Source organism: Eubalaena glacialis, chromosome 2 (genome assembly GCF_028564815.1).
Source record: "Eubalaena glacialis isolate mEubGla1 chromosome 2, mEubGla1.1.hap2.+ XY, whole genome shotgun sequence".
Lineage (NCBI taxonomy): Eukaryota > Metazoa > Chordata > Mammalia > Artiodactyla > Balaenidae > Eubalaena > Eubalaena glacialis.
Genome location: NC_083717.1, coordinates 60,550,165 through 60,565,902, shown reverse-complemented (window position 1 = coordinate 60,565,902; position 15,738 = coordinate 60,550,165). Strand labels below are relative to the sequence as shown.

Sequence of the window (15,738 nt, the reverse complement as noted above, 5' to 3'; positions counted from 1 at the left end):
GTGTGGCCAAAAGCGCGTGCAATCGCAGCCTAGTGGGGGGAACAGCCACCTACAAGCAGCAGCGCCCGGGCCACGAAGCGAGCCCACGCCCTGCCTCCCACTTTGGCGGCCCATCGGCGGGAACCCGGCTGCGCTTGCGCGCGGACTGCAGAGAGTGGAGCGGGGAGAGGCGCGGCCGCAGCTGGAAGTCACGTGGTGCAGCGGCCAGCCGCCCCGCCCCTCTGCAGCCGTCCCGCCCCCGCCCCCGCCCCGCCCCTTCCCGGCGGGACGCTCGGAGACTCTCCGAACTGCGCAGGGCGGTCAGGGGTGAGTGTCCGCGAGGGGCGCGCGTTGCACAGAGCTGGGAGGGCCTGGGCTGGGGTGCGGGCCGGCGGAATGCTTAGCGGGGGCCAAGGGGACAAAATGGCGGAGGGGTACGCCCTTTCACCCCCTCCCCTCACCTGGGAGTGGGAGCGGAGAAGGGCAGGGAACACTGCTGGGGGAGGGGAGCCGCGGCTACTCGGGAGGGCCCTGGGGTCCTCTGAGGAGGCCTGGGGGCGGGGGTGGGCAGGCTCTGGGCCTGCCCTGTGGACTCAGCTGGGGGTGTGAGCGACAGGGGACTGCGCGCACCCCGCGGGCCGAGAGGTGGACAGGGGGGCTGCGTTACTCCCTAGAGGGGCGGTCCGGTCCGAGGCTTCTGGAATATCTAAACTGCGAAGGGCTAGCTGAGGAGCCGCCCTCCCAGCCTTTCATTTGACAGGTGATCGTCATCATCTCATTCTCAGCGGGGTTTACCACGCTTTCCCTGCACAGTGACTCGGGTATTAGCTCTGCCCGGGAAGCAGGGCGGGAAAGGTCTCTCCATCTTACAAATGCGTAAACTGAGGCCTGGAGGGGTAAAGAGTTTAACCAGGGCCTGGCACCTGGGTGTAGTAGAACCCAGCCTTCTGCCTCTTTTAGTGCTCCCTTCCCAGCACCTTATTCCCGCCTTCCCTCCCCTACCAGTGAGGGACGGGATTGTTTGAAAGCAGGCAGAAAACTGGTCCTCCAAGCAGCACCTGCTGCTGTCAAGTGGCTCTCGCTGAGGTGGGGCCCGCCCGCCTGAGAGCGGCTTCCTGTCGTTGGTGAACTGTATTCCTCATTCTGTTTGTGCTAAGTTATTCTAACATGAAAATAGCTGTTCAGTATAGTCATCTTACTGAATAGATAGTAGTTCCTTATGTGTATTATAGTTTGTTACAGTTTATATATTGATTTCACCAACATTAATTTCATCCTCATAAACAATCCGAGGTGGAAGGATGGGATAAGCGTTATGTCCATTTTACCAGTGGGGAAACTGAGGTCATTCCTTGCTCCAGATCACCCATTGGTGAATGGTTCATCTGGAATTAAGTTTTCAGACCTAAGGTTGGTATTCTGACCAGTGTCCCTGTCTGATTTATATTGATGCTCTGGCCCTTGTATTTTTTTTTTTTTTTTTTCCGTGTAACTATGACTTTTCCTAAAAATGTGGTGGTGCAGATTGATTTATGCTGCATATTGAAATGATCTGAATAATATCCACTAAGGAATTAATATTTTAATTAATCAAAGAATTTTTAATATGATTTGGAAAGGTGTCTTTGTGGGAGGAAGTGTGGTATGATGGCCTTGAAGGCAAACTGATCTGAGTTTGAATCCCAGCTCTCCTACTTGTCCTTGGACAGATTAATTTTTCTGAGTCTTGGTTCCTCATCTATAAAATATAGATATTATTATCCACCTCATAAATTTGTTGATAACAAGTAAATGAGGTGTCTGTAAAGCGTTTAGAACTGCTCCTGGCCCATAGTAAGCACTCAGCAAATGCATGCTCCTTTCCTTCTTTCTCTCCACTCCATTGAGCTGCCATTCTTTGTTCTCTAAAATTCTCTAAACCCTGGTGGTTTAGGTCAGTCTACCTGGTGGATTATGCATGGAAGCATAATCAGTGTTGCTATATAAATGCAGTTATGAATAATTTGTTGATTGGTCTCCAAAGGGTCTAGTGTTTTAAACATAGACTTCAAAAATATTTGTCCTTACAGCTTCATAGATATTTAAGCATCACTAAAATGTTGATTTGATATTGACTTTATTAATTCCTTCATTTAACCACTTTAATGTTTTAAAGATAAGATGAAGGGGCTTGAGATTCTGTCTTTTCTTTCACCTTCATACCCAACCACAACCCAACCTAGTTTAAAGGAGAAGCAAAAATTCTTTGGGAATCACATGGGAACATTCTTTAAACACTTAGAAAGTGGTGGTGGTATTTAGTGGGAAGTTAAATAGAATTTTCTTTAATGGTGCAATCTAATATCCATTGTGAAATTGGCATTTCTGAAATTGTAGAAGTGAAAACGGCAAATGGCATGTATAACAAAATAAGTCACTAATAGAAATCTGTTTCCAGTTTTATGCTGGGATGGTAACCTTTTTCACAAACGTGTTTGGCTTTGGCAATAAGTCTTATGGAATATAAGCAAAAGATCTACAGTCCATTGGTGGAGACAACCTTAAAAAAATATTAGAAGGAAATGATTTATAGGCAGACTTTCCCCTCTGTGACATGAAACACTAAAGATTTCATGAAGCTTTGCTAAAATAATTACTACTTTTTAATGATAACTTCTTTTTTAAAAATGTATGTTTATTTATTTATTTATTTGTGGCTGCATTGGGTCTTCGTAGCTGCACATGGACTTTCTCTAGTTGCAGTGAGCGGAGGCTACTCTTTGTTGCGGTGCTCTGGCTTCTCATTGCGATGGCTTCTCTTGTTGCGGAGCACGGGCTCTAGGTGCCCGGGCTTCAGTAGTTGTGGCGCGCGGGCTCGGTAGTTGTGGCTCATGGGCTCTAGAGTGCAGGCTCAGTGGTTGTGGCGCACGGGCTTAGTTGCTCCGCAGCATGTGGAATATTCCCGGACCAGGGCTGGAACCCGTGTCCCCTGCATTGGCAGGTGGATTCTTAACCACTGTGCCACCAGGGAAGTCCCATAACTTCTTAAAGTAGTAAGTTTATTATATGTTTTGAAAACGTGTGAAGTGGAGAGAATAGAAAAATTATTGCTGTATACCAATTTATTTCAGCAATTACCTATGCATGGGCAGTCTTGTCCCATAAAAGCTATCACTCCCCATTGTTTTGAAGCAAATCTCAGACATCATATTTCATTTGTAAAGATTTCTGTATGTGTCAGGCCGGCTTTTAATATACTATTGGAAAGCGAAGTAATTTTGATATTTTCAAAGAGGCATGCCAGGTTCATGGGAGAAAATAAATGCCTTTTACTTGATGTATTCATGGTAGTAAATATAGGTGTGATCAGAATTGAAAACCTCATTAAACAACTTGGAATTATAAAATGTCTGTGTTGCTCTTCAAAATACTACTTATTTTACTGTAATACACTTACTTTCCATTAGGAAACACGTGAAAAATTACTGATGGTTTTGGAGTATGTGGACATCAGCATTGTTTAAGTACCAGTCTCAGAAAGGTAAATACTAAGATTTTCTTATATTTCAGAAAAAGCAAAAACATGGGTGATAGATTTTATGAACATTGGAGAGGAACTGATTGAAATCCCGATTTGTCTAGAACTTATTGACAAACATGAGACAATTCATAGATGTACTGTCCTGACTGCAGTTAATTGGGCCTATAATTTTTAGAATAGTGCTACTAGCAGGCTTCTCACTATTTTGGGCCTGCCATTTGATTCTTGCCTTTTCAGAACCTGGTGCCCGAACTCAGAGAAGAAAGAAGCCTTTCCTGGCACTTGAGCCAGTCTTCACATTTTTATCTCTAGGACTCTCAGGTGTCTCTACATTCTGGGACTGCAGGGCAGGGTAGGACAAGTGAGACCTCAGTTCATCACAGGCAGCAGCTTGTTCAGAAACGTTGGGGCCAATTAGTCCTAGTGTTCATTCCCTGTTTACTGACTTGTTTTTTTTTTTTTTTAATTAATTAATTTATTTATTTATGGCTGTGTTGGGCCTTTGTTTCTGTGCGAGGGCCTCCTCTAGTTGCGACAAGTGGGGGCCACTCTTCATCGCAGTGCGCGGGCCTCTCACTATCGCGGCCTCTCTTGTTGCGGAGCACAGGCTCCAGACGCGCAGGCTCAGCAATTGTGGCTCATGGGCCTAGTTGCTCCGCGGCATGTGGGATCTTCCCAGACCAGGACTCGAACCCATGTCCCCTGCATTGGCAGGCAGATTCTCAACCACTGCGCCACCAGGGAAGCCCACTTGTTTTGTTTTTTGTGCTCTATTTTCTGCGTGGCCATTGTTTTGCCATAGCCTGGGTTCTCAAATTTAATCTGAGTAGCACTGCCAATATATTGCCATATCCATTTTTTTATATTAGCTGATTTTTCATTTAGGTTAGTGTTATAAATTTTCTTTTAAAATTTAAGTAAAAATGTAGTTCTTTTTATAGAAAAATGTTTCGTAGATAATAGTATGGATGGTAGTTATGGCAAATATCATGAAACTAGTAACTGATTGAAATTTTGGAAATTGTAAGTTCTATTTTTAAAAAACAGCTTTATTGAGATATTTAACATACGATTAAATTCAATCATTAAAGTGTACACTTCAGTGGTTTTTAGTGTATTCATGGAATTGTGCAACCATCACCACAATCAATTTTAGAACATTTCAGTATCCCACTAAGAAGCCCCATAACTATTAGCATTCATTCCCTATTCTTGGCTTCCCTCCCCACTTTTCCATCCTACTCCCTACCTCTGCCCCGGGCAACTACTAATCTACTTTCTTTCTCTATGAATTTGCTTATTTTGGCAAATACAATCATGCAGTATGTGGTTTTTTGTGTCTGACTTTTTCCATTTAATGTAACATTTACAAGGTTCATCCATGTTGTAGCATGTATCAGCACCTTATTCCTTTTTTTAAAATATAAGTTTCAGGTGTACAGCATTATAAGTTACCATCTGTATACACTACGAAGTGACCACCACCACAACTCTAGTTAGCATCTATCACCATGTAGTTGCCCCCTCCTTCGTCCACTTCCCCCCACCCCCTACCAATCCCCTACCCCTCTGGTAACTACTAATTTGTTCTCTGTATCTGTGAGTTTGTCATTGTTTTATTTTGTTTGTTTGTTTGGGGTTTTTTTCATTCCACATATGAGTGAAATCATACAGTTTTTTCTCTTTCTCCTTCTAATGTATTTCACCTATCATAATACCTTCATGGTCAATCCATGTTGTTGAGAATGGTAGGATTTCATTCTTTTCTGTTACTGAATAGTATTCCATTGTATATGTATATCGCATCTTCTTTATCCACTCATCCATCGATGGAGACTTAGGTGGTTTCCTTACCTTGGCTATTGTGAATAATGCTGCAATGAACGTAGAGGTGCATGTATCTTTTTAAAATAGTGTTTTCTTGTTCTCCCAATAAATACCTGGAGGTGGAATAGCTGGGTCAAATGATAGTTTTATTCTTAATTTTTTGAGGAATCTCCATAGTGTTTTCCGTAGTGGCTGCATGAATTTACAGTCCCACCAATAGTGTATAAGAGTTCTCTTTTCTCGGCATCCTCTCCAACATTTGTTATTTCTTGCTTTTTTTGATAATGGCCATTCCAACAGGCATGAGGGGATATCTCATTATGGTTTTGATTTGCATTTCCCTGATAATTAGTGATGTTGGACATTTTTTTTCATGTGCCTGTTGGCTATCTGTATTTCTTTTCTGGAAGAATGTCTATTCAGATCCTCTGCCCGTTTTTATTTTTTATTTTTTATTTTTATTTTATTTTTTTATTTTTTTAATGCTATTCTTGTCTGCTTACATTCTTTTTATGTATGTATGTATGTATGGCTGTGTTGGGTCTTTGTTTCTGTGCGAGGGCTTTCTCTAGTTGTGGCAAGCGGGGGCCACTCTTCATCACGGTGCGGGGGCCACTCTTCATCGCGGTGCGCGGGCCTCTCACTATCGCGGCCTCTTGTTGCCGAGCACAGGCTCCAGACGCGCAGGCTCAGTAATTGTGGCTCACGGGCCGAGTTGCTCCGCGGCATGTGGGATCTTCCCAGACCAGGGCTTGAACCCGCGTCCCCTGCATTGGCAGGCAGATTCTCAACCACTGCGCCACCAGGGAAGCCCTGCCCATTTTTAAATTGAGTTTTTTCTGTTGTTGTTGTTGAGTTGTATGAGTTCTTTATATGTTTTGGATATTAACCCCTTATCAGATATATCATTTGCAAATATCTTCTCCCATTTGGTAGGTTGCCTTTTTGTTTTATTGATGGTTTCCTTTGCTGTGCATAAACTTTTCAGTGTGATGTAGTCCCATTTGTTTATTTTTGCTTTTGTTTTCCTTGCCTTTGGAGTCAGATCCACAAAAACATCTAAAGACTGATCAGTGAGGTTACTGCCTATGTTTTCTTCTAAGAGTTTTATGGTTTCAGATCTTACATTCAAGCCTTTTATCTATTTTGAGTTAATTTTTGTGTATGGTGTAAGATGGTGGTCTAGTTTCATTTTTGTGTGTGTGACTGTCCAGTTTCCCAACCACCATTTATTGAAGAGACAGTCCTTTGCTCCTTTGTTGTAAATTAATTGTCCATATATGAGTGGGTTTATTTCTGGACTGTGAATTCTGTTCCACTGATCTCTCTGTTTCTGTGGCAGTACCACACTGTTTTGATTGCTGTAGCTTTGTAGTATAGTTTGAAATCAGGGAGCGTGATACCTCTAGCTTTCTTCTTCTTTCTCAGGATTGTTTTGGCTATTCAGGATTGTTTGTGGTTCCATACAAATTTTGGAATTGTTTGTTTTAGTTATGTAAATTTTGCCATTCGAATTTTGATAGGGATTGCATTGAATCTGTAGATCACATTGGGTTGTATGGACATTTTAACAATATTAATTCTTCCAGTCCATGAGCATGGAGCATCTTTCCATTTATTTGTGCCTTCTTCATTTTCTTTCACCAGTGTCTTATATAGTTTTCAGTTTACAGGTCTTTCGTCTCCTTGGTTAAATTTATTTGTAGGTATTTTATTCTTTTTGATGCAGTTATAAATGGGAATGTTTTCTTAATTTCTCTTTCTGATAGTTTATTATTGTGTAGAAATACCACAGATTTCTGTGTATTGATTTTGTATCCTGCAACTTTACTGAATTCATTTATTGGTCTTAACAGTTTTTGGTGGAGTCTTCAGGGTTTTCCATGTATAGTATCATGCCATCTACAAATAGTGACAGTTTTACTTCTTCCTTTCCATTTTGGGTGCCTTTTATTTCTTTTTCTTGCCTAATTGCTGTGGCTAGGATTTCCAATACCATGTTGAATAAGAGTGGTGAAGGTGGGCATTCTTGTCTTGTTCCTGTTCTTAGATGAAAAGTTTTAAACTTTTCACTGTTCAGTGTGTTAGCTGTAAGTTTGTTGTATGTAGCCTTTATTATGTTGAGGTATGTTTGCTCTGTACCCACTTTGTAGAGAGTTTTTATTATAAGGGGATGTTGACTTTTGTCAAATGCTTTTCTGCATCTATCAAAATGATCATGTGATATTTATCTTTCCTTTTGTTATTGTGATGTATCACATTTATTGATTTGTGAATTTTGAACCATCCTTGCGACCATGGAATAAATCCCACTTGATTGTGGTGTATTTGGTGTATGATCCTTTTACTGTATTGTTGGACACCGTTTGCTAATGTTTTGTTGAGGATTTTTTTATCTGTTTATCAAAGATATTGACCTGTAAATTTTTTTTTTTTTTTGGTCACGTCCTTGTCTGGTTTTAGTATCAAGGTAATGCTGGCTTCATAAAATGTGTTTAGGTTTTCCTCCTCCTCAGTTTTTTGGAAGAGTTTGAAAAGGATAGGTGTTAAATCTTCTTTGACTGTTTTGTAGAATTCACCAGTGGTGCCATTTGGTCATGGACTTTTGTTTGTTGGAAGGTTTTTTATTTCTGTGTCAGACTCCTTACTAGAAATCTGTCTATTCAGAGTTTCTTTTTTTTCATGATTGTCTTGGAAGATTATATATTTCTGGGAATTTATCCATTTCTTCTAGGTTGTCAAATTTGTTGGTGTATAATTATTTATAGTAGTCTCTTTTGATCCTTTGTATTTCTGAGGTATCAATTTTAACATCTCCTCTTTCATTTATGATTTAATTTGAGTCCTCCTCCTTTTTTTCTTGGTTAGTCTAGCTAAAAGTTTGTTGAATTTGTTTATCTTTTCAAAGAACCAGTACTTAGTTTCATTGATCTTTTCTGTTTTTTTGTTTTAATTTCTATTTTATTTGTTTCCTCCCTATCTTTATTATTTCCTTCTACTAATTTGGAGCTTCATTTGTTCGTCTTTTTCTAGTTCATTTAGGTGTTAGGTTAGATTGTTTATTTGGGATTTTTCTTGTTCCTTAAGGTAGGCTTGTATTGCTGTGAACTTCCCTCTTAGAACTGCTTTTGCTTCATCCCACTGAATTAGGTATATCACATTTCTGTTTTCATTTGTCTCTGGGTATTAAATTCTCCTTTGATTTCTTCAGTGACCCATTGGTTGTTAAGTAACATGTTGTTTTACTCTCCATGTTTCTGTGGTTTTTCCCATTTTTTCCCCTTGCGATTGATTTCTAGTTTCATACTATTTGGTTGCAGAAGATACTTGACATGATTTCAGTCTTCTTGACTTTATTGAGACTTGTTTTGTGACCTAACATGTGATCTGCCCTGGAGAGTGTTCCATGTGCACTTGAGAAGAATGTGTAATCAGTTGCTTTTGATGGAATGTACTCTATTTATCTATTAAATCTACTTAGTATAATTTGTTGTTTAAATCTGATGTTTCCATATTGATTTTCTGTCTGGATGATCTATCCATTGATGTAAGTGGGGTGTTAAATTCCCCTACTATTATTGTATTGCTTTCCATTTCTCCCTTTAAGTCTGTTAATATTTGCCTTATATATTTTGGTTCTCCCCTGTTAGGTGCATGTACATTTAGAAATGTTATACTGTCTTGCTGGATTGACCCCTTTATCCTTATATAATGTCTTTGTCTTTTAATACCATCTTTGTTTTAAAGTTTATTTTGTCTGTTATGATTATAGCTATTCCAGCTTTCTTTTCATTTCTATTTCCATGGAATATCTCTTTCCATCCTTTTACTTTCAGTCTGTGTGTGTTCTTTCTTCTGAAGTGAGTCTCTTGTAGACAGCATATAGATGGTTTTTTTTAAAAAATCCCTTCAGCTACTCTGTGTCTTTTGTTTTGTGGATTTAGTCCATTTACATTTAAAGTAATTATTGATGGGTACTTATTGCCATTTTGTTAACTGTTTACTGGATGTTATTGTAGTTCCTCTCTGTTGCTTATTTTCTTTCTCTCTTCCCTTGTGTGTTGGTGGTTTTCTGTAGAGTTATGTTTAGATTCCTTTCTCATTTTCTTTTGTGTATTTACTATAAGTTTTTTTTGTTGTTGTTACTATGAAGTTCACATATAATATCCTACTTACTATGTAATTAGTACTATGTATTGGGTTGGTAGCAACTTAAATTTGAACAAATTCCAAAGGTTTATCTTTTTACTAGCCCCAACATTTTATACTTTGATGACACATTTTACATCTTATTTTGTGTATCTCTTAGCTAATTGCAGTTATAGTTGATTTTATTACTTTTTGTCTTTTAATTTTCATGCTTGCTTTCTGAGTGATTGATCCACTACCTTTGTTATTTATTTACCTTTTCCAGTGTGATGTTTCCTTCCGTAAATTTTCTTATTAATTAGTGCCATTTCTTTTCAGCTTAAAGAAGTCCCTTTAATATTTCTTTTAGGGCCAGTATAGTGATGATGAGTTCCTTTAGCTTTTGCTTCTCTGGGAATCTCTTGATGTCTTACTGAATTCTAAAGGATAACCTTGCTGTGTAGAGCATTCTTGGTTGGAAGTTTTTTCTCTTTACTTTGAATATGTTATGCCATTCCCTTCTGGCCTGTGAAGTTTCTGCTGAAAAATCTGCTGATATCCTTTTGGGGTTTTCCTTCTATGTAAAAAGTTGTTATTCTCTTGCTGCTTTTAGGATTTTCTCTTTACCTTTAACTTTCAGCATTTTAATCATAATGTGTCTTGTTATGTATCTCTTTCGATTCACCTTATTTGGAACTCTTGGGGCTTCCTGGACCTGGATGTCTGTTTCCTTCCCTAGATTAGGGAATTTCTGAGCCACTATTTAAATAATTTTTTTTGGCCCTTTCTCTGTCTCTTCTTCTTCTGGGACCCCTATAATGTGAATGTTATGCTGCTTGATGTTGTCCGAAAGGTCCCTTATCATATCTTCACTTTTTAAAATTCTTTCTTCATTTTGCTGCTATGTCTGGGTGAATTCCATTCTTTAGTCTTCCAGCTTGCTGATTGGTTCTACCTCATCAAGTCTGCTGTTGAAACCCTGTAGTGTATTTTTCAGTTCAGTTATAATTTCTATTTGGTACTTTTCTTATGTCTTCTTTTTGTTGAAGGTCTCACTGTGTTTTTCCATTCTTCCAAGTTTGGTGAGCATTTTATTATTATTATTACTATTACTATTTTTGGCTGCATTGGGTCTTTGTTGCTGCACACGGGCTTTCTCTAGTGCGGCGAGCAGGGGCTACTCTTTGTTGCGGTGGCTCCTCTTGTTGCGGAGCACGGGCTCTAGGTGTGCGGGCTTCATTAGTTGTGGCACGTGGGCTCAGTAGTTGTGGCGCATGGGCTTAGTTGCTCCACGGCATGTGGGTTCTTCTTGGACCAGGGCTTGAACCTGTGCCACCTGCATTGGCAAGTGGATTCGTAACCACTGCACCACCAGGGAAGTCCCTGGTGAGCATTTTTATGACATTACTTTTAACTCTTTATCAAGTAGATTGTTTATCTCTCTATCATTTCGTTCTTTTCTTGAGGTTTTTTCCCTTGGTTTTTCAGTTGGAACATATTTCTCTGTTTCCTCATTTTGCCTAAGTCTCTGTGTTTGCTTCTATATATTAGCTGTATCAGCTGTTTCCCAATCCTGAAGGAGTGGCCTTATTTAGATGTCCTGTGGGGCTCAAAAGTGTAATTCTGCCTGGCCACCAGAGCCAGGTGCTCAAGAGGTGTTCCTAGGTGGACTGCATGGGCCTCCTATTGTGGCAGGGCCACAGTGACTGTGGGGCACTGATGCGCAGGGCTATCACTCAGCTGGCTATGAGGCCTGGCTTAGGCACAAGGGTAGGCAGAGCTCTAAGTGGGGCATGGCCACTGGCACTAACAGGTTACATGGTGAATTTCAAATGCATGCCCGCCAGCGCTGGCATTAGCAAGGTAGCCTGACATCACAAAAATGGCTCCCACCAACACTTCCTAACTCACTTTGTGAGGCCAATATCACCTTGATACCAAACAAAGTAAATTACAGGCCAGTATCTTTGATGAACATTTCAATACAAGCAAAAATCTGCAACAAAGTATTGTTGAGTCAGCAAAAAGTATTCAGCAAACTGAATTCAACAGTGCATTGAAAGGATCATTTACCGTAATCAAGTGGGATTTATTCAACATTTACAAATCAATAAATGTGATATACCACATTAGCAAAATGAAGGCCAAAAATCATATGATTATCTCAATAGATGCAGAAAAAACATTTGACAAGATTTAATGCTAATTTATAATAAAAACTCTCAACATAAGAGGGACATACCTCAACATAATAAAGGCCATATATAAAACAAACCTTCAGATAACATCATACTTAATGGTGAAAAACTTAAAGCTATCTCTCTAAAATTGGGGCAAGACAAGGATGCCAACTCTTGCCACTCTTATTCAGCATAGTATTGGAAGTCCTAGCCAGAGCACTTAGGCAAGAAAGAGAAGTAGAAGACATCCAAATTGGAAAGAAGTAAATTCACCACTATTTACAGATGACATGATTTTATAAATAGAAAACTCTTTAAAGACTCCACCAAAAAACTATTAGAAATAATAAATACAGGGGAACTCTGGTGGTCCAGTTGTTAGGGCTCCATGCTTCCACTGTGGGGGTCACAGGTTTGATCCCTGGTTGGGGAACTAAGATTTTGCATGCTGCATGGCCAAAAAAAAAGACAGAAAGAATAAATACAGTAAAGTTGCCGGGTACAAAATCAAAATACAAAAATTTGTTGTGTTTCTATGTGCTAGCAATGAGCTAGCAGGAAGAGAAATTAGGAAAAGAATCCTATTTAAATTACAACAAAAAGAATAAAATATGTAGGAATAAACTTAACTACGGATTTGAAAGACCTTTACACTCAAAAATGGAAGACATTGTTGAAAGAAATTGAAGAAGACATAAATAAATAGATATTCCATGCTTATGGATTGGAAGAAGTAATATTGTTAAAACGTCCATATTACCTAATGCAATCTACAGATTCAGTGCAATCCCTATCAACATTCCAAGGACAATTTTCAGAGAAATAGAGCCAAAAATTATAAAATTTACATAATATTAAAACTTACATGAAACCACAAGATACTGAATAGCCAAGGCAATCCTGAGAAAAAAGAACAAAGCTGGAGGTATCACACTTTCTAATTTCAAACTATATTACAAAGCTATAGTAAGCAAAACAGCATGGTATTGGCAGAAAAATAGATAAACTGGTCAGTGGAAGAGATTTGTGAGGCCAGAAATAAACCCACTCATATATGGAGAATTGATTTATGACAAAGGAGCATAGAACATACAATGAAGAAAGGATGACTTCTTCAACAAATGGTGCTAGGAAAACTTGACAGCCACGTGCAAAAAAATGAAACTCTAGCTCACACCATACACAAAAATCACTAGCTCACACCATACACAAAAATCAACTCAAAACGGATTAATGATTTGAATGTAAGACCTGAAACCATAAAACTCCAGAAGAAAACATAGGCAGTATGCTCTTTGACATTGGTCTTAGCAATGTCTTTCTAGATTTGTCTCTTCAGGCAAGGGAAGCAAAAGCAAAAATAAACAAATGGGACTACATCAAACTAAAAAGATTATGTGCAGCAAAACAAAGACAACCTACTGAGGGGGAGAAGATACTTGCAAATGATGTATATGATAAGGGGTTAGTATCCAAAGTATATAAAGAGCTCATACAACTTAATAACAAAAAGCAACAACCTGTTTAAAAAATGGGCAGAGGATCTGAATAGACATTTTTCCAGTGAAGACATACAGATGGCAATAGGCACATGAAGAGATGTTCAACATCATTAATAGGGAGGTGCAAATCTAAACTATAACGAGATACCCCTCATGCCTGTTAGAATGACTATTTAGAAAGCCAAGAAATAACAAATGTTGGTGAGGATGTGGAAAAAAGGAAACCCTTATGCACTGTTGGTGGGACTGTAAATTGGTGCAGCCACTGTGGAAGACATTATGAAGCTTCTTCAAAAAATTAGGAATAGATCTACCATATGATCTAGCTATCCCACTTCCTGGTATTTATCTAAATAATATGAAAACACTAATCTGAAAAGATAGCTGTATCCCCATGTTCATCGCAGCATTATTTGTTTCAAAATAATTTTTAAAAATTTTATTTATTTATTTATTGGCTGCATTGGGTCTTTGTTGCTGCACGCAGGCTTTCTGTAGTTGTGGTGAGCGGGGGCTCCTTTTTCATTGCAGTGCACGGGCTTCTCATTGCGGTAGCTTCTCTTGTAGTGGAGCACAGGCTCTAGGCGTGTGGGCTTCAGTAGTTGTAGCACACGGGCTCAGTAGTTGTGGCTTGTGGGCTCTAGAGTGCAGGCCCAGTAGTTGTGGTGCACGGGCTTAGTTGCTCTGTGGCATGTGGGATCTTCCTGGACCAGGGCTCGAACCCATGCCCCCTGCATTGGCAGGTGGGTTCTTAACCACTGTGCCACCAGGGAAGTCCCCCCAGCATTATTTATAATCACTAAGATATGGAAACAACCTAAGTGCCCATCAACAGATGAATGGATAAAGAAGATGTGATACTTACATATATGGATATGGATATGTATTTGTATATACACACACACAATGGAATACTACTCAGCCATAAAAAGATGAAATCTTGCCATTTACAACCACATGGACGGAACTTGAGTGTATTATGCTAAGTGAAATAAGTCACATGGAGAAAGACAAATAACTGTAAGATTTCACTTATGTAGAATATAAAAACAAACGAAAAATAAGTGAACAAACCAAGTCAAAGGAAACATGTGGATAAAGAGAACAGAATAGTGGTTACCAGAGGGGAAGGGACAGAAAGGAGTAGGGTGAAATGCGTAAAGGAGATTAACTGTGTGTTGACACATGGAATCTAAATTTTTGGTGGTGAGCACACTGTAGGGTATACAAAAGTAGAAATATAATGTTGTATACACAAAATTATATAATGTTATAAACCAGGTTACCTCAAAAAATAAATCTTAAAAAGTCTCCTGCCAGTGTCTCAGTCCCTGGGGAATGTTCTAGTTGGATTCTGCCTCTCTGGCAGATGCTTCAAGATAGTAAGTGGGTCCTTATTACTTAGGGTCCATGCTTTTTAATCAGGTGTTTTTACGCTGATTCTTGGGTTAAGTCTACCTATGAGCCCTTTAAGAGTGGGTTGTCCATTCTCTGAAGTTCTATAGGTTTCCTGGGCATATTTTCTATTGGTATTTGAAGACAGTTTGGGGGCTCGTCTCTCCTATGCAGGGTCTAGGGGTTGGAGTGCTTGATGTGGAGCTCAAATCCCTCACTTTTCAGGGCAAAGATCCATACCTTTGTGGTCCCTCCCGATTGTGAATTGACACAGCTGGTGGGTGGGTTTTCCTTGGTGAAACTATCTCTGCCTCTCTGATCCTCTGCCTCTCCTATCTGTCTTGATATTGTCCTTTTACCTTTTGTTGTGGAGGTTCTGTTTACCCAGTTTTCATGTCCCTTTCCAAGGAAGTTATTCCATATGTAGTTTTAGATTTGTTGTGTCTGTAGGAGAAGGTGAGTTCAGGATCTTCCCGCGGCACCATGTGAACCCTCCCAAACCTTTTTTTTTAATAAAATTTTTTTTTTTTTTAATAAAATTTTTTTTCTTAGAGCAGTTTTAGAATTGCAGCAAAATTATGAGGTACATATAGAGACTTCCCATGTACTCCCCGTCTCCACTCATGCATAGCCTCCCCATTATCAACATCCCCAGCCAGAGTGGTACATTGGTTACAATTGATGAACCTACACTGACAAATTATTGTCACCCAAAGTCCATAGTTTACATTACTGTTTAGTCTTGGTGTTGTACATTTCATGGGTTAGGACAAATGTATAATGACATGTATCCACCATTATAGTATCATACAGAGTACTTTCACTGACATAAAAATTCTCTGTGCTCTGCCTATTCATTCCTCCTTCCCCTTGGATCCCTGGCAACCATTGATGTTTTTCCTGTCTTGGTAATTTTGACTTTTCCAGGAACTTCATTTCTTTTATGGCTGTACCACATTTTATTTATTCATTCATCAGTTGATAGTCATTTGGGTTGTTTCACTTTTTGAATTCTATGGACAATGCTGCTATGAATATCTATCTGTGTGTAAGCTTTTTTTTGTGGGGCTATATTTTCATTTCTCTTGGGTATGTTTCTAGGAGTGGAATTGCTGGGTTATACTGTAACTCTATATTTAACCTTTTTAGGAACTGCCAGAATGTTTACAAAACCAGCTGCACTATATTGCATTCACAATCCGCAGTG

The 15,738-nt window shown here is 39.4% G+C and overlaps 1 protein-coding gene across 5 annotated transcripts in view; it reads left to right on the top strand.

Moving 5' to 3' along the window:
• The first annotated feature begins 254 nt into the window (after positions 1–254).
• The window catches only part of SCAPER (S-phase cyclin A associated protein in the ER), a 473,441-nt gene continuing 457,957 nt past the window's right edge, over positions 255–15,738 (top strand). For 4 of the 5 annotated variants that reach the window (XM_061181877.1, XM_061181878.1, XM_061181875.1 and 1 more), the window contains exons 1-2: positions 266–306; positions 3,426–3,499. The gene's annotated coding sequence lies outside the window, so the exon portion shown is untranslated. Of the gene's footprint in view, positions 307–3,425; positions 3,500–15,738 lie in introns of all 5 variants that reach the window. The other variant, XM_061181876.1, reaches the window with a different exon arrangement.